This window comes from Triturus cristatus, chromosome 5_1 (assembly GCF_964204655.1).
Source record: "Triturus cristatus chromosome 5_1, aTriCri1.1, whole genome shotgun sequence".
Lineage (NCBI taxonomy): Eukaryota > Metazoa > Chordata > Amphibia > Caudata > Salamandridae > Triturus > Triturus cristatus.
Genome location: NC_140587.1, coordinates 897,906,484 through 897,932,652, shown reverse-complemented (window position 1 = coordinate 897,932,652; position 26,169 = coordinate 897,906,484).

The following is a 26,169-nucleotide window of genomic DNA, read 5'->3' as shown; positions in this document are numbered from 1 at the left end:
TGGACCATTCATTACCCCTTGATAAAACTACTTAATTCTTCTCAACAGTGCCGGTTGAGTCTCCCATCACTCACCCATGATGTGCAAAAACAAACCTGATTGCAATATGACCTTGACGAGGCTCTACATCTCCCAAAGAGGCAATATTTACTGATATATTTTTTGTTGCCTCCTGAGGGCCCCTGTAATTGAATTACAACGAACCCCAGGAGCCACGGAGTCAAAGAATCTTATGCGGCACACTCCTTTTTCAAATCCACTTATAAGCATGAAAATACAAAAATTCTAAATCCACCTATAAAATCGCCAACAATCTTAACACATTCCTGTTGGGAGACATACACAAGAAAAGTATGGCAGAGAATCTTTAAATTATAAGCAAAGCCATCCTTTACATCACTGCAGTGAAAGGCCTGACGGGTGGGGGGTTTGAAGCCATTCATCGTGACATAATTCTATTGGAAAAGTTGACTAACCATGGAAGCCAGGGTGTCGGTTCAACGCTCTTTACTGCTCTTGCATTAAAAAGAATACTTTCGCCATTCAATCCTTTGAATGGGTGTTTTAATTCTTAGATAAGTGCTAAATCGAAGTGAGTGGACATGAGCCTTCATCACTATAGGAAATTCTCAATGTTACCGGCTGCAAGGAAGAATGTCTACAAAGATCAGAAATACTTTTGAGAAATGTGATGCATCTGTTGATCAAGTGGCTTTAGTGCTAATTTGACTGCACATTTGTTAGAGAAGCTTTGAATTAACATCAGTTAAGGCTAGAAATGTGAAGCAGAACTGTTTTACGTCAGCTTGGTCCAACTCACAACAGAGATTGCAAATGAAGGGGTATATGTAAAAGCCCCTATCACCACCACAGTGTCACTTTTTCTGACGTTGTGGTGGTGATAGTGGCTGAGCCTTATTTAAAAGGCAGTGTTGAGCCACTTAACGTGGCTTAACTCTGCCTTGTACATAAGGACCCCTTATACGCTATGGTTAGTGTAAAAGGGGTGGTCACTGGGTGTCGCGTGGGCGTTCTACCTCAAGACCCATTGATTTTGATGCTGCCCCCTATGTACAAGGGCAGCGTACATTAGAGGCCGCGCCAAAATTAAGACCAGGGAAAGCCTGGTCTTAACTTGGCAAAATGAGGAAAAATTATTTTTTTCTCCTCGTTTTTACCTTTTCCATGTCTGCTGCCTTGTGCCTCACTCCACCACATCCTCGTACATATGCCCAAATGTGTTTTTAGTGGTTTGTGACAGGGTTCGGTATATTGTGGCACTAGATTATGGTATTTATGTTTCAATATCCTGCATGGTATGTGCATACTAGGATAACCCTTCCAGTTGCAACATAAACATTTGATTAGTGGATGCAGCCTGAGGGGGACAACATAAAATAGCAGTATAAGAGAAAGTGGCTTTCGGAGAGAGGTGAATGAGTTCTGACCCTGTAAGCATCAAGGGGCAAACTAAACATTAAAGAGCCTCTTGTCATGTGCTTGCAGTATCTGCCCCAATCACAATATGCTACAAAATAAGCAATTTGCTGGTTGGTGAGTCGATGTGTGCCCACTTTGTCTCAAACTATTGGCATTTGGGGGTCACCTGAGGAGATGCTTGTGCGCCCTCCGGTTCTCAATAAGGAGATAATGTGTGTGTTTCTTTTTCTGCATGAGTGCCTGCATTGCTTTCATTATTAATATATTTTTATGAATGTTTCTCATTTATAAACGTGTGTTGCATATATTATTAATAGCACGTTTATTAACGCTTAATTTGTTGTAGGTTGGTAATGAACCAATTGCCTATATACCATATATCAGTGTAAATTCTAATATCTAACAGATGGCGTTTGACCTTAATATCACTGTGCAAATATCATGCTGCAGCAATATCCTTAAAAAAATACCATGATGACAGTAATGCTGTGGGACATCATCTCAGAGTCAAGGATATTGGTTTGTATTTATGTAGTAATGCAGTCCACACTGGTAAGTTGTAATCCAAGTAGGTTTATTCAGGTAAGTAAACGGGTAGCATAAATCCTTATTAGCATGTGTATAAGTCTGTAGAGCAGCCCCACCAGGAGCAGCCTGCTAGCTGCTCAGCCCCTCTCACCAACTGTCATCACTCAACCAGTCACCGAAGCATTCCACTCATGGCCCATTAGAACATTCCGTATAGAACACACACACAGGCTGAGCAGCTAGGACAAGGTAACATAGGGCATGAATCATAACACAAGAATACTACATATCTCTTCCCTATTGAACAGAAAAATAACAAAAGTAAAACATTAAATCTATGAGCATGAAAGAAAAACTATAAACATGAAAGTACAGTCAACTTAAACAGTTCACAACCCAAAGATGAGGGAAACCCAGCCCTCATCATAAAATGGAAATTAACTATTACAATTAGAGTCAAAAGCCCAGACCCAGGGATGATAGGAACACCACATCACGAGAGGGTAAGGAACTAAAGACAAGAATGAAATATGGATACAGAATACCCATCCCCCTCCTCTAATAAGAAAAAAGAAACGTCAAAATGTAAGTTCTCCATGTAAGGAGATTAGTCATGTGGACCAAAGGGACTGAAAACCCAATGTCCTGCCCCCACCTTTACAAGGGACAACAACGCTACGTAATGCTCTCCATGTAAGGAGGCAAACAAGGACAAAAACCCTGCACAACAAAAACAAACGTGTGGCACATGGTGTCTTACGCACACAGGAGCAAACCCTGCAACAAAATTGATTGTGTGGCACATTGTGACTTACGCGCACAAGGTGTAGAACCCTTGCACTAAATTGAACGTGCGGCACATGGTGGCTTATGCACACAAGGTATGGAACCCTTGCAAGCAAAAACAGAATATAAAGTGTATACTTTATGATGCGTTAAATGTAATCAAAAGGATATGGGATTGAAACCCATTCCCATCCCACAGTAAGGGAAACAACAGTGACTGCAACCCAGAGAAACACATGGAGCAACCCCATAAAGACTAGTGTAAACAATGCGATCACTAACACCAACAACAACTCTAATTATAGTACAACATTAAACTGTATCCCACACACCGGTGAGCGACCTCTCACCCGAGAAAATCCACCATGGGCACACCTGCAAAAGGTTGATTCCATCACTTGTACAATGCATGTAGCAGTCCTAGTCAAACTGCCATACACTGTGGTAATATAGCTGTTTGTGAAAAATGTCCACAGTCACCATACACACTACTGCAGCTTAACCAAAACGATCCTGTGCTATATTCTCCTGTAAACATGTTCCTTTAAAATGTACGTCCAAAAAGAAAATTTAGAACCCACGACTGTACACCATTTTCAGTCATGCACACGCACCAGTGATGGAGAAGAGAAAGTACCTGTAACTTCAAGGTGCACACAAGACCATCCATTGACGATCTTTACAGCGCGACCTTCCCGCTGAACTTCAACTTTGAATTTGGCTTTATTGACCAAAAAAGTGGTTGGCAGAAAGAGATCCACCTGCTGGACACAAGAGAACCAGGCTCCGATGCTTGTGTAAAGGTGCCAAACACAAAATGGAGGCATGCAGGAAATGCCACGCCGGAAGGCTCCCAGCACGTTTATGCTGCAGAGCGTCCTTCAGCAGCACAATGCTGCGAAGAATCCACAACATCAGATAGTAAGATGGACAACAACATCACACAGGATCTTTGACTATGGAGGTAAAGTTGGGCATGTTTAACTTAAACGAACATCTTCTTTTAAAAAAAGTGCTTGCGCTGAGTGTGTGCACGCTGTGCCCAGCTCATGCCTCGATTTTAAACAGAGATACGGCGGTTTACTTTCGCCCACAGTCGAGAAGTCTCAGCCAACTCAAGAAATGACAGACAAAAAGTGTCTCACCTCGCTTTGCCCTCATGCGCTGTCATTTGAAACTGCTTCAGCTGCTAAAAGGATGTGTGCCTCAAGGTGGTGCTTACACAGGAACATGAGCCCCTGAGGCGCACAGGTACCCCAATAAGATTTCACACCGTTAAACAAATAAATCAGTCCCTGCCCTTGTGAAAGTTAATCCACCTTATTGGGCACACTTACGTTGAGCTGGCACTTCCCTTGGAGGATCAATAAAAAACGAGGGAGGTACCCTTCAGGTCCAATCGGGGACAGAGAAAGTACAAGCATGAATTTTAAAACAAGTCCCTACTAAGAAAAAGTTTGTGACTAAAAAACTAGATTGTGCTGGTGCTTGGAGAAATACATAAAATCAATACAATTGTGTCATATCAGTGAGTCAGAAAGCAACATGTGAACAACAATTTTTAAAATATGTAAATACCAAGGATTCACATAGGCATATGTCAATTAATATTTATTGACATTTTTATATATACAATCTTTAAAAAGGTTAAAAATTATTTCACGGTACAATAAACAATTACAAGAAAACAGAGTTGTCGACGCTGCGTGAGTAGAAAAATAGACACCATCTTCAGGACAGTTTTCTAAAAGGTATTAAGAACGATATTAGAATTCTGTGTTCATAGATCTTTGGGCCAATCAATTTGTAGAAATGAGGGAATAGGGATGATTACCTCGTCAAGACCCTTGCAATTAGAAAATAAGTCGGTATATGTATGTACATTGGTGCCACCGTTCATTAATATTGCACTGGAAGTCCCCAAGTGCAGAAATGAGGGAAACTGGACCCTCTCAAAAAACCAAGGCATGCATCGCAATAGGAATCCCAGAGTAGACTAACGTACCGCACATGCCTGTCCCCTCCATAGTACACATCTGATGAGAACGCAGGTTGGCATGGAGGATGAAACTCAGCACAGCATCCAAGAAATACGAGCCAGCATGGAAAATGTCGAACGTGTAGCGGCTCACTTTACTTTGAGGCACAACTGTTGTCAATGTTGTCACCAAACACACGGTGGAGCACGCTTGGACTGAGCTGTCCGATGTAAATGGACACTGGTGGGGCTGCCTTGCATGCTCTTTATGTTCCCTTTGTGGCTTCTTAAGTTTCTGTGTTTTATCTTGTGGCTCCTGCTTTTTGCGTCATCTTCCTGTTGTCTGCATCTGACGTCTTCTCCCTGTTGTAGCTTCTTCGAACCATGTTGTAGAAGTCATCTTTAAGTCTCTTCAGGCTACATATATCAACTGTAGAGCGTGGGGACGTCTCCACCTCGTCGCCAAAATGTATGTAGTAATGTAGTCCGCGCTGGTAAATTGTAATCCAAGTAGGTTTATTCAGGTAAGTAAATGGGTATCGTGAATCCTTATTAGCAGGTGGATAAGTCTGTAGGGCAGCCCCACAGGGAGCAGCCTGCTAGCTGCTCAGCCCCTCTCACCAACTGTCATCACTCATCCAGTCACCCAAGCATTCCACTCATGGCCCATTCACCAACATTCCATACAGAACACACACACACAGGCTGAGCAGCTAGGACAAGGTAATATTGGGCATGAATCATAACGCAAGAATACTACAATTTCTTTGTACATTGGTGTATTTAATATTGTTTTATGTTATATCTTTCTAAATAAAACCTGGTTTTGATTTTGTGTAGTGTTTTATTAGATATAGTGCTATTAGCCATGAATATGTTGATATATATATTTTAATATAGTTATATTACAATTACTTTTAAGTAAACTTTCTTTTGGTAGAGTTAGGCTGCCAGGCCTTTTCCCCCTTTGTCATGCCATTTTTTGGTTATTTGGGGTAGTTCGAGCTTAGGCCCAATACCTTTATGTCCACATAACGTATCCATGCCAAATTTGCATCATTTTCTTCTAACATCCAGAGGATTCCAATGGTACAGCTACATTTCTGGCTTTTGGGGAAAAATGTGGGAAAAGTGCTGCATAAAACAGTGGGGCATATTCTCAAGGAGTTATCGCTGAGTTATCGGCACTTTATCTCAGCCAAAGTGCTGATAAATTTATCGCCCCATTCACAAGCTGGTGCTAACAGCTGATATCATCAGTTTTCCTGCGATAGCAGCCGCAAAAGACATTGCCACAGATGACACCAGCAAGTAACGCTAATGAGATGCGAAGTAGGCATTCCCGTGCCAAAAGCCATGACAACACCACTTCACAACATTCTCAATGACCAGCCAGATCGGCGATAAGATAACAAAACATGCGATAAGGCGCATTAGCACCAGGGATTTAACACCTGCTCTTACCTCGTGTTAAGTCGGACGACAACCTGCACAATCAAAGGGAGCACAGACCAGAGCCACACCTGAAGAGCAACAGATGCCATGGAGCTACTGATCATGCAGCTCGGACACCCAAGAGGGTCACAACACCCACCGCCACCATACCCAGGACACGGCCCCCCCAGACAAAGATATCCTACAGCAACTGCACAAAATCATGAACAAAACAATTCGCCTGATGTTGCACAATCACAACAATTAACACTCGTGTGTACAGAAAAAGGAGAACCATTCATTCATCTTTGAAGTTTCAAACAAATTATTGCAATCAACTTTAACCCAAAACAAATATTAGGAAGAACCATGGCGGGTCTACCCTGGACAATCTGTAAGTCACAGCCTGAATGACAAAATTCAAGATAAAAAGGTGTGTCATGCACTCATCAAAGGACAGAGAGAGAGAAAGAGAGAGGAAGAGAGGAAGAGAGAGAGGAAGAGAGAGGAAGAAAGAGGTAGAGAGGTAGAGAGAGAGGGAGAGAGAGGTAGAGAGGAAGAGAGAGGGAGAGAGAGGGAGAGAGGAAGAGAGAGAGAGGGAGAGAGGGAGAGAGAGGGAGAGAGGAAAAGAGAGAGGGAGAGAGGGAGAGAGAAGGAGAGAGAGGGAGAGAAAAAGAGAGAGAGAGAGAGGCATTGTACAAGGAGCAAGCAGTAGTTACTTACATTAGGGATGAAAAGCTCCTTTGTCTCAATACATAAGGCGGAAGGACATCTGCACCTCTGACCTTGGTCTGGCATGTGGCTCGCACCCCTTGAGAGAGATACCATTGCAGATGATGACAACTCCCACACCATGCACACCGCAAATGAAAGACCAATGTATCCACACCCCACACACAGAAGTCCTTGCTTGAGGTAGTCCTGCATGGGATGCCCTTGACACTTACGTACAAAAAAAAACATTCTTGTAAACATTGCACACACATACGACTCATTGCTCCGAGTTGTGGCATATCATCCACATAACTGCCGCAGGTCAGAAGAGTGCCAGTTCTACGAGAGCCAACAACACAATGGCGGGACATCCCGGGCACATGCATAACCCTAGTCATGTGGAACTGTAGCATGCATATATGCTGAATTTGTTGGGGGCACTGCCACTTGCAGTGTTGCGCATCAGTTACCATCTGAGCTTCCGTCTTGCCTACGTCACCTGCATCCAGCCCTGGTTCCACTGTCGATCATGCACATTCGAGTGGCCCATGGATGTCTGCCTATCCAGCACAACGGTAGCTGAACTGGATTACGACTTGTGTGTGCGCCCCCTGTTGGTCCACGAACAGCAGTGTAACCGTGATACCCGTGCATGGGATTCCTTGATATCTGGCATATGTGCTTGCAGTTGGGCATGGGAGATTGCACAAGTCCTCGTGTGCAGTGACCACATCTAGGCGCTCCCCTATTGGGCTGTTTTGCAGATTGGTGAAACGGCATGGACAGAGCACATCTGTTCGGACCAGTTAATGGATTGGCTCTTCCACGTGTTCGTTGAGGTCCACAAAGACGTACTCTTGGAACTCATTGCCCATGAAGCTGCGCTTGCATTCATGGACGAGTAACTATGTTCCTGCAGCCACAACTGATTGTAACCCAGAGCACAGGTCCCAACACCTTGTTGCATCTCGGAGGAATGGTCACATATCCCACCACAACAGTGGACATGTCTGCATTCGCCTGGACTCAGAATACATGTGCGTGCACCTACGCATGTTGACACACACATGTGTAAGGTGAGCCAGTCTCATGAGCAGAGCTGCACAGTGTCGTTTGGCAATGTTCCTAAATCTGACATACTGCTGGAGGGAGAGTACACACAGGGCAATGTATTACTACATGTGACCTTGTTGGACCCATACACCTGCTCACTGTCAGCAGAGCAGACAGTCAGCGCAGTCCGGTGGTACAGCACTATGCAGATCCCATGGGCTGTGAGTCGTGTCCCCTGACACGGGGCAATGGGCATACAACAAACATCACATGACTCCTCCAGCAAGGCAAGGTGGGCTGAGACCGTTGCCATCCGTAATGATTTGTGTTCATTTTTGCCTCCCCATTTCTTGCACCTCTACATGTTCCTATGCTGCCTGTTAGTGTCTAAAGCATTGGTCTGCATGTTGTGGCCCTTGTCTTGCCCGTACTGACACGCACATGCTAATAAAGTCTTGGGCAACTTCACTAGTGTTCAACTGTGATGAGTGTTGATTAGAATGACAAATCGCGTGCTTCAATGAGCATTGTCCGTACACAGGGAGGGACTGACTGACGCACTTCACTTGGGGGTGAGTCCCTATTGACAGCTCCACCTCTGTGAGCCAGACATTGTGGTTGGGATAGTTGCTTGTAGACCTGTGCTTTTACGTGTCTTCAGCAATGTTAGTATGGTGTCCAACTTCTTGCCATGTGGATCAATGTTATCCATCAAAACAGGCTGTGTCCACACAATTGAGTGTGAGTTGGTATGCGAAGAGATGTTCTGTTGTCACATGTGATGGGGACACTACTTTGGGACTGCTCCCGAATTTGACATTTTTACACACAGCTCTATTTAATACATGGACTTGGGGCTACGTTGGGGGAATGCAAGATTGTTGTTCATGAGCAATGAGGCCACAGCTAGTTGACACCTTCACAGTAATCTAACTGGCCATGTGGGTCAGGCTCCAAAATGCGCATTGATGTAATTTCCCAGGTTGTACCTTTTTGTGCAATCAATGTCCATATATTCATTCATACTTTCAAACTTGATTGAACATAGACATGACACGTCTGTGTGATTTGGAATGTTTTATTCACATTCTGTGGTGAGTCGGAGCTGGAGCAGTACATGGCCATGCAAACCACACATTACATTTTTGCCCATTGGAGGGCCAACCAGAGTCCTTTGGGGAATGATGAGTTAGTCAGAAGAGGAAGAGTTCAGTCCGCAGCCTGATTGCTGTGTCATTGGTAACCAGAGCAGATATGGCAGTTCATGTTGGGGTCCAGGTGAATGTCGCAGAGTGTTTTCCGGGGGACAGTGGAAGGTGTAGTTTCAGGGCATGATGCAGAGGGCTGAACCAAGCAGGAACAGGCCATATGGCAGGGATGAATGCTACAACCTCCTTTTGCACACAGTCATTGCCATCCACATCTTAGTCATCTGATATGTCTTCTGTGTCAGGTGTGTGTGTGGTGGTGTTATGGCTGCCTCACTGGGTGCCACTGACACATCATAGGGCGGGGTGGTATAGCTGCCTCACTGGGTGCCACTGGCACATCATAGGGCGGGGGTGGTATGGCTGCTTCACTGGGTTCCACTGGCACATCAGGGGCGGAGGTGAGTGTGTCAAAGATCCTGCAGCAGTCATCTGGGACAGGCTCTGTGGCAGCAATGGCAAGATGAGGTTCTGCAGGGCATGGAAGATGCCAGCTACATCTCGCTGGTGTACATCCGTGGCAGCCATCCTTCCAGCCTGCATCCGCTCCATGTTCTCCACTGTCCTCTGATTGTGTCCCAACGCCCGGCTGATATCGCTGGAGCCTGTCTGACTAAACAGTTCTTGTATCCGAGTAATGGCTCCAGCGAGGTCAGCCAAGGAGTGTTGTACAGCATGGTATGGACTGTGGGTGTCCATTAGGGACTGTAAGTGGTCCCTGAAGGGTCTCATACACCCACATATGGCATCAAGTTTGGCTGCCATGAGGTCAAAACCCACCCGCACCTGTTCAGCCAGCCCCCTCTGGCAGTCTAACACACGGCATTGGAATGCCATGTGCTTTTCCATGAGGTGGTTGAAGCCAGCCGTGGTGGTGGGTGCTCCCTGCTGTGTGGGCTTTGCAGGGTGTGGGGTCACCTCGATGCAGCTGGGCTGCCCTGCTCCTGAAGGTGGGGTGCGGAGGTTGTCCAAGTGCCGTTGGAGGGTGTTGAGGCAGATGGCCAGGGGGTCCTCATCATCATCATTGAAGAGATGTCTGGTTTGCTCTGCAGGAGGTGTTGATTGTCCCTCTGCAATGTAAATGGGAGGTGCAGGATAGCAGTGTGTTCCATGTATGTTGACGCATTGTACATGCTTACATTCAGACTGCATGACAATGTACATTGTGGCTGTTTTGGATGAGCTGGATGTTTGATGGGATACAGTGGACATTTCGACTGCATGACGTATGTCGTGTGTGAGGTTGTACTCGTACATTATCATCTCACAGTTTCCTGCAACGGCAGATGCGATTGGCCAGATTCTACGCACAAGCATCACCAGTTGTGTCCTCAGTTCTGTAGTGAAAGTGTTGCACTTTGTACCACATTGTTGTCAATGTTGATGTGCTGTGATTGCTATGTGTGTGTGCTGCATTGTGGGAGAGTCGCCCCTGCAGCTCTGATTTAACTGCCCCTTATCCCTTTGAGGCGGTGTGCCTTTGACTTGTGTGCTTTTATGGTGCTGAGATGTTGGCGACTTGGGTCATTTGTGCTCTTGGACAGTTTTTGTACTCTTGTGTATTGTTTGTCTGCAGATGTGTTGTTGACGTGAGGGGTTGTATGTGCACATGGATGTGTCAGGGTGTGACCTGCTCCTTTGAAGCTGTGATCCACACTGGGCCACCTCAGTGTTGTGTCATGCACCATATCATGTATTTTGACTGCAGCCATGCTATTGGTCATGCAGTGTCACTGGCATTGTCAGTGTGGCTCACAGAGTCGCTGCTTTGCTGGATTCAGCACATGTGCTTGAGTAGGTTGTGAGATTGGTGATAGGGAGGGGGGCCCCTTTGTGCACATAGTGGACGGAGGGCTACTTGGTGTTTATATGTGTGCAGCAGTGTGCCAAGGGTATTCGGGACATGTTCCACAATCATTGTGGGTGTGCAGTGTGCTACACATAATTGTGCATGTGTGCCATTGGGCCCATCTCCCCCTGTCCCCCCAGTCCCTGGTCGTTACTCACCCTGTTGCTGTTGGGTCAGGTCATATCGAGCTGTGTCCAGACCCCCAAGTCCTTGCACCGTTTCCACACTGATGACTGTGACCACCATTTCCTTAAGCTCATCCAGCTCCTCCTGTGGTGCAGGACTCCCACCTCCAGTCGCCATTGCCTTCCTGTTGGCTGCGAGTTTCTGCTTGGTTTGGCTATTCACGTCATGCCAGCGCCTCTTGACCTCCTCCATTGACCTCCTTGACACTCCGACTGCATTCACATTGTTCACGATGGACTGTCATATTTCTGTTTGTGTTGCCAATGGCACAGTGGAGGTGACGAACAGTTGTTGGTAGTGTTCTTTCACCCCCGTGACGATGATCCTGTTTTCCTGCGGACTGAATTGCTTCTTCCTCTTCCTCTTCTCCTTGCCCTTTCCCGAGCACGGGGTTCCTGGCTGGTCCTCCGTGGAACATGTGGGGTTCGAGTTGTCCTCTGCACTTGGTTCGGGTGCATCTATGGGGCTATGCAGATTATTTTTGTTTTGGTGTGTGTTTTTTGTTGCTTTTATAGTGCATTCTCCCGCATGACACGTGGGAATTGCAGACTTGTCGCTGGTTATCGCTGATTTTTGTTTCGCGATTTGCCACATTGCAACTTTTTTCGCGTTAGTGTTCCGCGTTTTGTCGGCGTCACGTTGGTTTTAACGCGGTCATTTGAAGTGTTAGCGTGAGACTATTGCATGGTGCCGCCGGGTTGAGAATACTACGTTGACACGGTGTTATTTTCCGGCGATAGACTGCAATATGCAAAGTTGCGTTAAGCTAATTTTGCGATAATTAACACACGTTCTTGAGAATATCCCCAAGTGTCTGTTTTTTTCCCTGCAAATGGTATCAATGAATGGTTTGTGGTGCTAAAATCACCATCTTCCCAGCATTCAGGATCAGGCAGACGTTTGTCAGAAAACCAACATTTTCTATACAGTTTTGGCATTTTACGGGACATAGCCTATTTTTCCTTCCGGTTAGTGGTATAAATGGGTATAAAACCAGTTTTGGACCCCAGAAAGCTATACATTTCTGAAAGGAAGACACAATTGTGAATTCAGCAAGGGATTATTTGTGTGGATCTTTCAAGGTTTTCTTATAGAAAGTAACAGTTAAGATAAAAAAATATTGAAACTGAGTAGAAAAAAACAGCCATTTGTGCTTACATTTTCTAAATATGCTACATTTTTTAAAGCAATATATACCATTACATCCGCAGAACTATTCTGGGTCCCGGGATGTATCAGGCTTGTATGTTTACCAAGAACCCAATAAATGAGCTGCACCTTGCAATGGTTTTTCATTGTGTACCGCGTATACAGCAATTCATTTGGAAAAATATTAAGAGTAAAAAATAGGTATCAAGGAAACCTATGTATTACCGGAATGGAAACAATATACGGAGTTTAGAAGCTGGGGGTTATTTGCACATCTCTGACTTTGTGGGTATCCATGCATGTGAATTAGGGTGCATTTTTCAAAATGTCTTCTTTTTTACACACTGTCTTACATTTGGAAGGTAGAAATGCAGGTAACAACACTTGTTCTACTATCATGTGTTCCCCTAAGTCTCTCAATAAAAACCTACTAAACCAAGACATTTCTGAAAACTAGACAGTGATATATGGCGTGCATGAATCTTCCCAACTTTCCCTATCCAAAATCCCTTGCAAACCTCAAATTTTGCTCAAAAGTCAAATTCTCCTCACATTTCTGTGTGTAAAAGGTGTGAGATCACGGCACTGGCACACATTTCCCACCACCCAGCATTCCCCTCAGTCTCTTGATAAAAATGATTCCTCACTTGTGTGAGTGCCCATAGCAGAGTCAGCCTAATAACTTATTTTTTTTAAAACTGCCCTTTCGAACAACTTTGGTTCCCCTCAGTATTTCACTTTATACATTTTTAGGTTCTCTGCATTGAGCACCCACACAAGTGAGGTATCGTTTTTATCAGGAGAACGGGGGTGGTGCAGTGATCCCACAACTTTTACACACAGAAATGTGAGGAAATTTTGATTTTTTAGCTAAATTGAAGGTTTGCAGGGAATTCTGGGTAATAAAACACTGGAGGATTCACGCAAGCCACACCACCAGCAAACGTCATCCATGCACATCGCCAGCCAAGCAACAGTCCACGCACACCGCCAGCCAAGCAACAGTCCACACACACTGCTAGACATGTGCTATCCTTGCAAACCACTAGGCAAGTAACAGTCCATGCACACTGCGAGCCATGCACTAGTCCACACACTCTGCCAGCTAAATGAAAGTCCACAAACACCGCTAGCAAAACACAGGTTCACACACAGCCAGCCAAACACCTGTACACACAGACCATCTGCTGAACTCCAGTTCACACACACACAAACACTTTTGTTAGTGTCTAGAGGTTTTCTGCCCCCTTGGGAGCATATGAGCCTAAACATATCGCTGATCTGCCCTCAAGGGGGGGGGGGGGCGGGCAGAAGCAGCCAAAATGTGTTCACAAAAAAAGGGGGCCCACCCTTGCCTAAGGAGCCACTCATTGGCATGCTCATATACATATCTCTGGTGCCTAGTGGGCTTTCAGATTGAGGCCCTGGGGGAAGATCAGGGGCTATTGCCTCCATCTGCCCATGGGGGCAGAAAGACTGGGGCTATTTTTGGGGGTAGAGGGCATTGACATCACCCATTATGGGCTGTCCACACCCATCTTTTATTGAAATAAATCCCTAGTGTCTAGTGGCTTTTCTGCCTGAGGGCAGATCAGGGGTAATAACCCCATCTGCCCCCTCAAGGCAGGGAGAAAGACTGTACATTTTTTGTTTGGGGTTGGGGCATTAGCATGCCCATTTTGGGCAGCCCCTCACCCCTGCATATTCCAAAAAAAAATCCCTGGTATCTAGTGGGTTTTCTGCCTCCAGGGGGGGTTGATCAGAGGCTAGTACCCTCTTCTGCCCCCGGAGGGCAGAAAGATTTCTCTTTTATAATTGTGGGTGGGGGCATGGCCTTGCCTATTGTGGGAAGACCCCCTCATTCTTTTATGATAAAAAATAATTATCTGGTGTGTAGTGGGCTTTCTGTCCCCCGGGGGTATATTGAGGGTAATAACCCCCATCTGCCCCGAAGGGGGGCAGAAAAACTGCCCTTTAGTTTTGGGGGTGGGCATATTAGCATATCCCTTCTGGGCAGCCCCCACCCCTCTTACAGATCAGAAAAAATCCCTGGGGTCTAGTTGGCTTTCGGCCTCCCCTGGGGGGCATATCAGAGGTAATAACCTCCATCTACCTCCCAGGGGCAGAAAGACTGTCCCTTTTGTGTTGGGGGTGGAGGCATTGGCATGTCCATTGTGGGCAGCCCCAACTCCAATAAAAAAAAAATCCATGGTGCCTGTTGGGCTTTCTGCCTCCCTGGGGAGAAGATCAGGGGCTATTGCCCTATCTGCATCCCGGGGGTGGGCAGAAAGACTGTACCAAAATTTGGAAGGGGTTGGGGAATTAGAGCAGCCCCCACTACTGACTTAAAAAAATAAATAATTCATGGTGTCAAGTGTGCTTTCTGCATCATCTGCCCCCAACGGGGGGGGGCAAAGGCCCTTGCCCAAGGGGCTGCTCCCCCTCCTTGGTGTCTAGTGGTGGATCCCTGCATGGGGATCGCCTACACCCTCCTGCAGCGATCCCCAAGCTGGAATCCACAAGGGAGGGTTACCATTGGAAAGGGGATATTCTTCCCTTGCTAATGATACCTCTCCCATCTGCCTATGTGCTCAGGGGCTGAGATAGCCCCAGGAGTACATAGGAAGTGAAAGTGAAATGATCTAATCGACTTATTTCCCTTTCACTTTTAGTGTAGTGACTTTAGCATGGCATGTGCGCTAATCGTCACTACAGTGGAAACAGAATGCCTCAGGCAGCTGAGGAAGCTCTTCCCTAGCTCCAAGGCTGAAAGAAAAGGAAATCCTTCTGCTGTTTGCAACAGAGGGAATTCTAAAGACTGTACCTTGGACGTAACAGTTATGTCCTTGGAACAGGAGCTCCACAGCCTTGGACGTAACTGTTACAACCAAGACATGGAAGGGGTTAAAGAGTTTTATTTTGTTTCAGTTATTGGCAGTTTGTTGGGTTTGTAGGGGAACAGTGTGAAGATCTTCTAACCTGTTTATCCACTTAAATTAATATTTATTTTAATAAATTAATCAAGATTTATGAGTACATTTTAAGTATTTGCATTTTAGTAAATGTATTTTTAAATATTACTTTAGTGTGGTGTTTGTATGTATTTTATCTCACAGAATTGTAGACTTTAAAAAAATATTATATTGCATATTTGGGTGGAGTTCTGTGTTTGTAGGTGATTAGAGAGGGAAGTATTGTAAATATTCTTAAAGTATTACATTTATTAAGTAATTTTGAAATCATTAATTTGTCTTGTAAATATGATGATCCATAAAATCCTGTTTTGGAAATATTTTAAGAGTATCTGGTTGTTTTGTAAAATTGATCAGTATAATTTTTAATATTTGTGCTAGTTATTATGATTTCAATTTGTGTTTATTATTTTTGATAAATAATCTTTTTTATTTTCACTCAGTTGTTTTGTTTGTAGGAATGTAGGAAAGTGAGTTGTACATTTTTCAAATATAGTTTTAAACATTTAAAATTAATTATGTAAATTAAATATTTAAATAATTTGTATTGATTTTTACATCTTTGTTTATATTTCGATAATGTTTAGTTTACATGCATAAATAAATAAATATATATATATATATATATATATATATATATTTATTTATATATTTAACTACAACTTACTTCTCCACAATGCACTGATTATGACCTCACATATTACATCACTCATGACATGTTCAGTCACATCACTCATAACATCACTGATGACATCTTAAATTATGTCAGTGATCCCATCACTGATGACACCATCCAGTGAGTGTAAGTATTTTGTAAGAGTTTATGATTGCTAAACATATATACTAAGCTACTACAAAACCTAAAGTATTATACTAGGTGTACTACTAATGAGTGATACTACTTTTAATATATATGATGTGAGTGGCTGTGTGACTGTATGTATCCTGTGCGTTTTGGTATAGGAGTGTCTGTATGGGTGTATAAGTGGTTGTGTAAGTAGCTGGATGAATGAGTGAGTTGCTGTATTGGTGAGTAATGGGGTGTGTTAGTGGATGTATGGCAGGGTGATTGATGGTGTAGGTGGCTCTATCAGTAGGTAAGTGGGTGTGTAGTGACTGTATGCGTGGGTGAGTGGGTGTCTGAATGGCTGTATGAGTAAGTGACTGGGTGTGTAAGTGGTGGTATGGGTGAGTGAGTGTTTGTTTGAATAGATATTTTGTTATGTGACTTCATGTGTGAGTGACTGTATTGGACAGTGAGTGTGTGAATGGCTGTATGGGTGAGTATAGGAATGTGTGAGTACTTGTGTGGATATTTGAATGGGTACCTAAGTGGTTGTGTGAGTGAGTGTAGGAGGGCTTTTATGAGTGAGTGAGCAGCTGTGGTGAGAGGCTGATTAGGTGAAGGAGTGTATGTGTGACTTTGTACTTATATAAGTAGATGTGTAAGTAGCTGTATGGGTGAGTTATGTGGCTGGCTGAGTGGGTGAGTAACTCGGTGTATGAGTGGCAGTATGGGTGACTGAATGGTTATGTAAGTAGGTTTATGAGTGAGAGAGCAGATGTGCAAGTGGCTCTATGGAGGACCGAGTGGGTGTGTAAGTACTGGTATAGGTCAGTGATTGTACAGGTGTGTGAGTGGGCTGCAAAAGGTTTTATGTGGGTGTGAATAGGTGTGTGAGTGGTTCTGTGAACGATGTCATTAGTTATCACATCAGTGATGTAATTTGCCATATAATCAGTGATGTCATCAGTGATGTCACTGTCCATTTCATGAGTGATGTAATATGTGAGGTCATAAGCAGTGCATTGAGGGGGCTAAGGTATAATTAGCTCAGGTAACTATTACTGCTGAATTTCTCTGGTTTTGAATGAGTGAAATGTCACCCTGTCTATAACGCCCATGTGACCTTTGGTTTCTTCAGTACATCTATATATATATTAGCTACTTTCGGTCACCAGTATGTAGTTATAGCTAGGACCTTGTCTCTATTCAAAAAGCATATGTCTTTTGCCAATATTTTTGGTGCTGTTTGACGAATCATCACAAAATTCTCCTGTCTAGCTAGTTTCGGGGTGATTCGTCAACCGGGGGCCGAGAAAAAAGAGAGGTCCCAAAATGAGTTTTCTCTATGTTAATTTCCATAGGAAATTTTGGAACAGGCTACAGCCCAAACTGCTGAACGGAATTACACCAAATTTGGCAAAAAGGTAGCCCTTGGTTCAGAAAGCGCCCTTTTTTTAAATGGTGTAATACCGTTCAGTATTTCCTGAGAAATAAAAATGATATATCTGAGCACCGAGGAGGAGTCGCGTCTCCTCCCGAGCACAACCTGACTTCTGATTGGCTACCTACACTCCAAAGCAGAATGTGTTGGCAGCCATCTTGTGACTTGGTAACCGAGTCACAAGAAAAAGGAATAAATAAGCTGAAAATGAAGAAAAGGGGACAGGGTAGAAACACCCTGACCCCATAGGCCTGCTCAGGGGGGCCCACAAGGACTCCCAGGGACAATAAATATATATATTTTTTTAAATCTGACGAATTCTCATTGGGTGAGCCAATCCATCCGAGAAAATTAAAACAAAAAGAAGCACGGACTTCCAAGCTTCGTTATTTTTAAGACCCCAGGTGGGCCAGGTCCCAACGGCAATGTATAATTATATACCCCCGCAGCCCTGGGCCCACGAGGACCGCCACCTCCCGAGGCTTTCTTCAAATAAGGGTGGGGGCCCTTGCGGGCCCCCCCAAGCTCCAGGAACCGCTACCTCCCTGGGGCAATGAAAAATAATTAGTGTGGGGGGGCTCAAGTCCCCCCACACTGCCCCGGGGATCACCACGTCCCCGGGGCATACATAATTGAAGTGCGGGGGTCAGTTGCAGTTCCCAGGGCCCCGTGGACCACCACCTCCCCAGGGCTTTAAAGAGTTGGGAGGGGGCCACACAGCCCCCCTCCTGGAGCCCTTGATGGCCCTGGGGACCGCTACCCCCCAGGGTCGGCTCCTGCAATCTCCTGGGCTGCCCACCCCCGGGACATTGCTGTTTGCTATGACAGGGCAGGAGCATGCCTCCTGCCCTTCTCTGAGCAGTTGTATTCCGTTGGGCACTGTGTGCAATAAGGGTTTCCAATATATCTGTTGTTGATTGTTAATGTGAAAAAGGCTACCTGCGAAGTGTATGGCATAGAGTCAATGTTGCACATAACACATGCCTCCTACACCTAAGCAAGTCGTGTCTGTGTTGGCATTAATGATGCTCCTTATTGTTCCAAGCTATTTTACACCTATTTTCAGGCCTCTAGTGCCATGCTAGTTTACAGAGTTTATAAAGTAACGTAGCCTGGATGTCATTGGAGACTATAATGTCACTTTAACCTCTCGGTTTTTCAGTGAATACTGTTTTTTTTTAAACAGATTTTGTTATCACACCTATCTATAAAATTACTTTAGCCATTGTTTTTTTTCTGTGATTTTATATATATATATATATATATATATATATATATATATATATATATATAAAAAAAGGAGCTTAGTGCAAAAGCATTGAAGACGCCTTTCCCCTGTCTCTTCCAACGGCAGTCCGCGGTGAGGTGGCGAGCCTCAAAACACCAAACACACGCTGTTTCCTCATAGAATAACAGCAGCCGCAGACATCAAAAGGCATTCAAGCAGTAGTTTATTTCACAAAAATAAGCAACCCGACGTGTTTTGGGACCAAGTCCTTGTTCACGAGACTTGGTCCCGAAACGCGTCACGTTGCTTATTTCTGCAAAATAAACTACTGCTTGAAAGCCTTTTGATGTCCGCGGCTGCTGTTATTCTATGAGGAAACAGCGTGTGTTTGATATATATATATATATATATATATATATATATATATATATATATATATATATATATATATATATATATTACCTACTGGCGGTCGCCAGTAGGTAGTTATAGTTAGGACCCTGTTTCCATAGGAAAACCGCAACATTCTATTTGGAATAACTTTGGCGCCGGTCGACGAATCCTCGCGAAATTTTCAAAACTAATGGGGCGCTACGCTCCGCTCCTACCCTGAAAGTCTCGGGGGGATTCGTCAAGTGGGGGCTGAGAAAAAAGGGGGGTCCCAAAACGCGTTTTTCCCATGCATTTTTCCATAGGACCTTTAGACACAGCTACAGCCCGAACGGCTGAACAGAGTTACTTGAAATTTGGCAGAGAGGTAGTCTACAGGTCAAGGAAGTGCCTTTTGTAGGTCTGGTGTAAATCTGTTCAGTAGTTCCTGAGAAAATAGCCTTTAAAGCAATATATATATCTGTGGCAGCTTACGGTGCGCTTACCGTGCGCTTACAGTAAGCTTACCGTACGCGTAGGGTGACGTGCGCGAGCGCGATTCTGATTGGCTGTTAGATATTAGTAAACATTCGAATCGGTCGAAACCAGGAAGCAGCGGCCGCCATTTTCTCTCTCGCACTCTGAGGGGGGGAGGAAAAACAAAGGTGGAAAATATGTAAAGGAGCATGTTAGACAGCTCCTAACCACCTAGCATTGATTAAGGGGCCCCACAAGACCCCCCAAGGCCAAAAAATCAATTTTCTTTTTTTTCGAAAAAACGCCGATTACGCTTACCGTACGCGTACGGTAAAAATTAATTATAAACAAAAAATATCCACATTCACCCCTCCTCCGTGAGCAAAAGGTGCCCGCAGGGCACCTTTTGTGCATGGCATATTTAGTAAAGGAACAATTAATAGATTAAGTTTCTCAACGAAGCGCATAATATGTCCTCCGTGTGCGGACGATGCGCGAAGCGCATCGTGCGTACATGGCCCATCCAGCGTAACGTGGGCACGTGGTGCGCGTAGCGCACCGCGTGCCCACCGTGCGTGCACGGCACTAACTGCGTAAAGTGGGCGCGTGGTGCGCGAAGCGCACCGTGCACGCACGGAACGAACTGCGTTAAGTGGGCGCGCATGCCACGAACGGCGTAAAGTAACTTAGCATTTAAAAAAATGTACAAATTCACTGAAAAAACCATAGGTTTCACACACGTTATAGTTAGGAATTAGCATTTAAAAAACCTTGCAAATTCAGTGAAAAAACAAGGCCTGGGCAAAAATTTCGTTCCGTTCGCGGAAATTGCGATAATTTGACATTTTTGCGTTCCGCGGAGAGCGCGAAAATGTCAAAAATTCCGGTTTCCGCAGCTTGGCGATAATTTGTTTCTTGCTCGCGCTGTAAAATGATACATTCTCGCGCGCGCGCGATCGCCTTACCTGAATCCCTGCGTTCGCCGACAAGTTTTCTTGATCCGGTCGCGTTCTCCATGAGATGTTGTATTGTTTTTAGCCATTTGCGCTGTCTCGCGACAGTTCGCGCCCGCAGTGACGTCATGCGTCGCGCGATCACGTCTTTCTTCTCGCGATCATGCACCGCGAGAACAACTCAAAACAAGATGGCCGCGCCCGCAAGCAACCACATGGGTAAGTTGGCGACCCGCAACCATGCAGAAAATCTCGCGAACATGCCGGAAAAAAACTTCCGCATCTTCGCGATATTTCTGCTTGTTTGCGATAATTTTAAACATTCTCGCGATAATTTGCGAAGGGTAATTCCGCAAATTCCGCCCACCCCTAGAAAAAACCATAGGTTTCACACACGTTATAGTTAGCTGGACATTTTACTCATAAAAAACCATTGAAATTCCCCCGTTATAGTTAGTGCAGGCAACTATAACTCACGCGACCGCAATCCTCTGCTGATGACATATGTGTCTTTATGAAAAAAAAATATTTGTAATATATGTATAGCTAAAATTTAATGGAAGAAGACATGGGCAAATAAGTGTCTAAATACAGTATTAGCATCAGCAGAGGATTGCGGTTGCGTGAGTTATAGTTGCCTGGACTAACTATAACGGGGGAATTTCAATGGTTTTTTACGAGTAAAATGTCCAGCTAACTATAACGTGTGTGAAACCTATGGTTTTTACACTGATATATATATATATATATATAACCTACTGGCGGTCGCCAGTAGGTAGTTATATTTAGGACCTAGTTACTATAGGAAAATGGTAACATTCTATTCGAAATAACTTTGGCGCCGATTGATGAAACTTCGCGAAATTTTCAAAACTAATTATTTGTTGAGATCATCTCCTATGTTGAAAGTTTGGGGGTGATCCGTCAAGGGGGGGCCGAGAAAAAAGGGGGTCCCAAAATGTGTTTTTTCAATGTTAATTTCCATAAGAAACTGTAGACAAGGCTACAGGTCAAACGGGTGAACGGAATTACCCCAAATTTGGCAGGGAGAAGGGTCTTGGTCTAGAAAGCACGCTTTTGTTTATTTGGTGTAAATCCGTTCAGTAGTTTTTGAGAAAAATCGAAATTTAAAGATATCAATATTTGGGAATTCTGCCATCTGATTGGCTGAGGCGTTACGAGCACGAGCTTGCTGCTGATTGACTGCGAGCGCTGCGAGCTTTTGCAACTAGGAAGTGTTGGCCACCATTTTGTGATTCCGCTGAAGCGAGTAAGGGGGAAAAAGGGTGAAAAATGTGGGAAAGAGGAGGGTAGGAGCACTGTAACCTGTGTGGGGTGTTTAGGGTGTGCCAAAGAGGGGGTGCAAAGTGAACTAATCATAACTACCGGTGTGAAAGTTCTAGGCTATAAAAATTTAAATTAAAATTAAGTGAGGTATTGGCTAGTGTGTGATGTTTCTAAGGTGAGCTTGTGCGCGACTCAAGTATTAAAGCGTGAGCCCACACTGTGTGTCTTATGCTGTGAAGTCATGTGCCCTGGCCACTGCAGCACAGTTGTGGAAGTAATGTCAGCATGTGTTTATACCTACTAGGATGAACTACTGACCTGTGGTGGTGTGAAAGTCCTGGGTACGGAAAATATGTAAGGTATTGTCTAGAGTCTCATGGAAGGAGGAAGTGTTGGCCGCCATTTTGTGATTCCGTTGAAGCGAGTAAGGGGAAAAAAGGGCAAAAAAAGTGGGAAATAGGAGGGTAGGAGCACTGTAACCTCTGTGGGGTGTTTAGGGGTGTGCTATAGAGGGGGTGCGAAGTGAACTAATCATACCTACCGGTGTGAAAGAGCTAGGCTACGAAAATTAAGTGATGTATTGTCTAGAGTGTGATGCTGCTAAGGTGAGGTGGTGCGGGACTCGGGGATTAGAGCGTGAGTCTAAATTGTGTGTCTTATGCTGTGAAGTCATGTGCCGTGGCCGCTGCAGTACAGCTGAGGAAGTAGTGTCAGCATGTGTTTATAACTACTAGGACGAACTACTGACCCGTACTGGTCTGAAAGTTCTGGGGTACGGAAAGTATGTGAGGTAGTGTGTAGAGTCTCATGCTGCTAAGCTGAGCTGCTGCCGGACTCGGGAATGAAAGCGTGAGTCCAAACTGTGTGTCATATGCTCTGAAGTCATGTGCTCTGGCTGCTGTGCCACATCTGTGCAAGTAGTGTCAGCATGTAGTTATAGCTACTTGGAGGAACTTTTGTTTCGAACATTGTAACTTGTGTATGGTACTTAGGGGGTGTTATGTAGGGAGTGCGAAGGTAAATTTGTGTGTATGAAATTAATTTGGTATTTGGAAAGTGGAAAGCACTGACTAATACGGGTCTGATGGCGCCGGGGGCATAAGGTGAGGTACTGCTGGAGTTGGGAATAAAGCTGATGAACTACTGATCCCTATTGTGAACTTTTAACGTGCATGTGCCATTGAATGTTCGATAAAATGTTGCAAAAGTATATCTTTAGGTTAAAAAAAAAGATGAACTTTTAGCCTGCAGGTGTCGTAGAAGGTTCTAGAAAGTGTGGTGATAAAATAGGTTGAACTTGTGACCTGTATGTGGCGCGGAATAATAAGTAGCTTTTCGGAAGGAAAATTCAAAATTAACCATTCCTGGTTTTATTCTTGATGAAGTTGGAGCTTTACGTGTACTATATGAGAAAGAGAGAATTGTATGCATGTGTCATTTGAAGTCTGGATAACAACTACAAAGGTGACTTACAAATGAACGAGGTGTGTCATGTGTTTTATATGATTGATTAGGTATTTGAGGTGATGTTTTTAATTTTGAAAGTATTTTTTATTTCAAAGTAATGTTAGTAAAGTGTGGTGTTTGATATTGGTTATGAAATATGCATAAAATTTGAGCTGTTGTTATATAAGTATTTTATATATGTTTAGGATTTTTTCACAGAGAAGAAGTGTAGTTTGTCATCTTTATAGGAGTGTATTGTTTTGAAAATGAGGTACAGCGTTATTTTGAGTTTGTAATGTATTTGGGGAGATAAAGAAAATGTCGCACGTTTGCAACTGATACTTTTTGTGGAAATAGTGGGGTGGGGTGGTGGTAGGAGACGTATGTGTTATTAAGTTAAAAGCGATAAAACGAAATGCAGAAATGTTATGTGAGCAGGTTGTAGTCTTATTTTTGACACTGAGAGGTAGGTTTGAATGTAAGTCAGGGTAGGTTGTTGCACAGTGGGGCCGTGTACAGTGTTTGAGATTACATGGAGAGGAGATGGAGATAGGAAAAGTGATACGTTATTTTTATATGTACGCATAGTTTAAATCATGTGATCCTAAGTTAAGATAAATATGAATATGGTTTCTGGTTTGCATTTGGGTATAGTGAATAGTTTTTGTAGTTTCTGACTAGTGAATAATAAAAAGGTAGATATACTAAAATATATGGTGGTAAACGTATTAATTATTGATTGTTCTTATGGAATAGAAGTAGTTGGGGAGTGCTTCTTTAGAAGAGATGTTTTATAAATGTGTGAGAGATAAAAAAAATGTAAATGTGTGGTATATTTTCAGTATGTCTTTGTTGACATTAGAGAACTACATGTTATTATAAGTGATACTATTTGTCAGGCTGTGTCGCTGTGGCAGATATATGTAGGTGTTGAAGTGGTTCGTGTTTTACCTATGGTGAGCTTCACTATCCCTTTTGACACACTCGTCAATTTATTCATTCCATTTAATATCTTTAATATAGATACAGTAAAGGGACTGTATATCAAAACTTTGGGAATTAGAACTTTGTTTACTCTCCCCATGCCCTGCTATACACCCTACAGAGTGTTTAAACGACTTTCGTAACATATAGATGTCTAGCTAGTAAAGGTGGTGTAGTTCGACTGGGCCCATTTATAAACCGTGCTATGGGATGGTTTATGTTTTACCTACCAATTTGCATGTTTGAATACTTTTTGCTGATAAGTGTTCCGGCAGACACTTGTTAAAATTAATGTCGTATATGGGTATAGTGGCGCTACTAGGAATGGGGGGGTTTCTATTTGATTTTGTACTGTTAAGCAAGGGTGTGGTGGGTGTGGGGGAGGTGGTTATGTTGCTGTTTGAAACACAGAATATAGTAACGTGGAGATGTGGAGGTACTAAAGGTGATGTAGTCCCACTGGGAGCACTTATAAAGGGCCATATGGCATGGTATATGTTTTACCCGCAAATTTGCATGTTTTAATACATTTTGCTGATGAGCCTTTCGGGAGACATCTGTTGAAATTAAGCCTCAGTATGGCTAAGGTGGCGCTTCTACGTTTGTGGGGCTCTTTCTTTTATTGCGTAAAGTTAAGCAAGGGCGGGTGTTGAGGTGGTGTAGTGGTACTGTGACTATTTATAAACTATCGTATGGTATGGAAAATGTGTGAGTTGCAAAATTGCAGGTTTTAATAGCTTTTGCTGATGAGCGTTCCAGCAGACACCTGTTGACATTAAGTCTATGTATGGCTATAGTGGTGGTAACGGGAGTGCTGGGGCTCATTGTTTGATTTTGTAAGGTTAAGCAAGGGATGGGTGGGGGTGGGGGTGGTGCGTATGTTGCTGATTGTAAAACGGATATTTGTAACGTGGGCATGTGTAGTTACTAAAGGTAATGTAGTTTCACTGGGCCCATTTATAAACAGTGGTATGGGATGGTTTATGTTTTACACGCGAATTTGCATGTTTGGATATTTTTTGCTGATAAGTGTTCCGGTAGATATATGTTAAAATTAAGCCTGTGTATGGGTATAGTGGTGCTACTAGGAATGGGGGGTTTCTGTTTGATTTCGTACTGTTAACCAAGGGCGGGGGTGGGTGTGGGGGAGGTAGTTATGTTGCTGTTTGAAATACAGAATATAGTAACGTGGAGATGTGGAGCTACTAAAGGTGATGTAGTACCACTGGGAGCACTTATAAGGTGCCCTATGGCATGGCATATGTTTTACCCGCAAATTTGCATGTTTTAATATGGTTTGCTGATGAGCTTTCCAGGAGACATCTGTTGAAGTTAAGGCTGTGTATGGCTATAGTGGCACTTCTACGTTTGCTTGGGCTCTTTCTTTTATTGCGTAAAGTTAAGCAAGGGCGGGTGTTGAGGTGGTGTAGTGGTACTGTGACTATTTATAAACCGTCTTATGGTATGGTGTATGTTTGAGTTGCAAAATTGTAAGTTTTAATAGCTTTTTGCTACAAAATTCCAACCGATATGAGCACACATGTGATTTGCACCTCCTTGAAATGGAAGGAACTTTGTGAACTAAGAGTCGGTTTCATCCAAATGACGGACAGGCAAAGCAGTTCATGGAAAATGTTATGCACTGAACGAGATGTTTTACAAACTTTTACTGTTTAAATTCAATTGAACACCTTTGTCGCGATAGTGAAACTATCAAAAGGGTGGCCAGGGAAAAGTATTTAAATGTCTGGGGAACTTCCGGTTGTGGTTCAGCATGAGACATTACCGTGTTTTGGCTGTGTAAGAAGAGGTGTATTATGGGTTATGAAGTTATGAGGGATTACATTGTGATGCACGATCAACAACAGGTGGTGGTAGGTTAATCCCGGAAGAGGGGTGA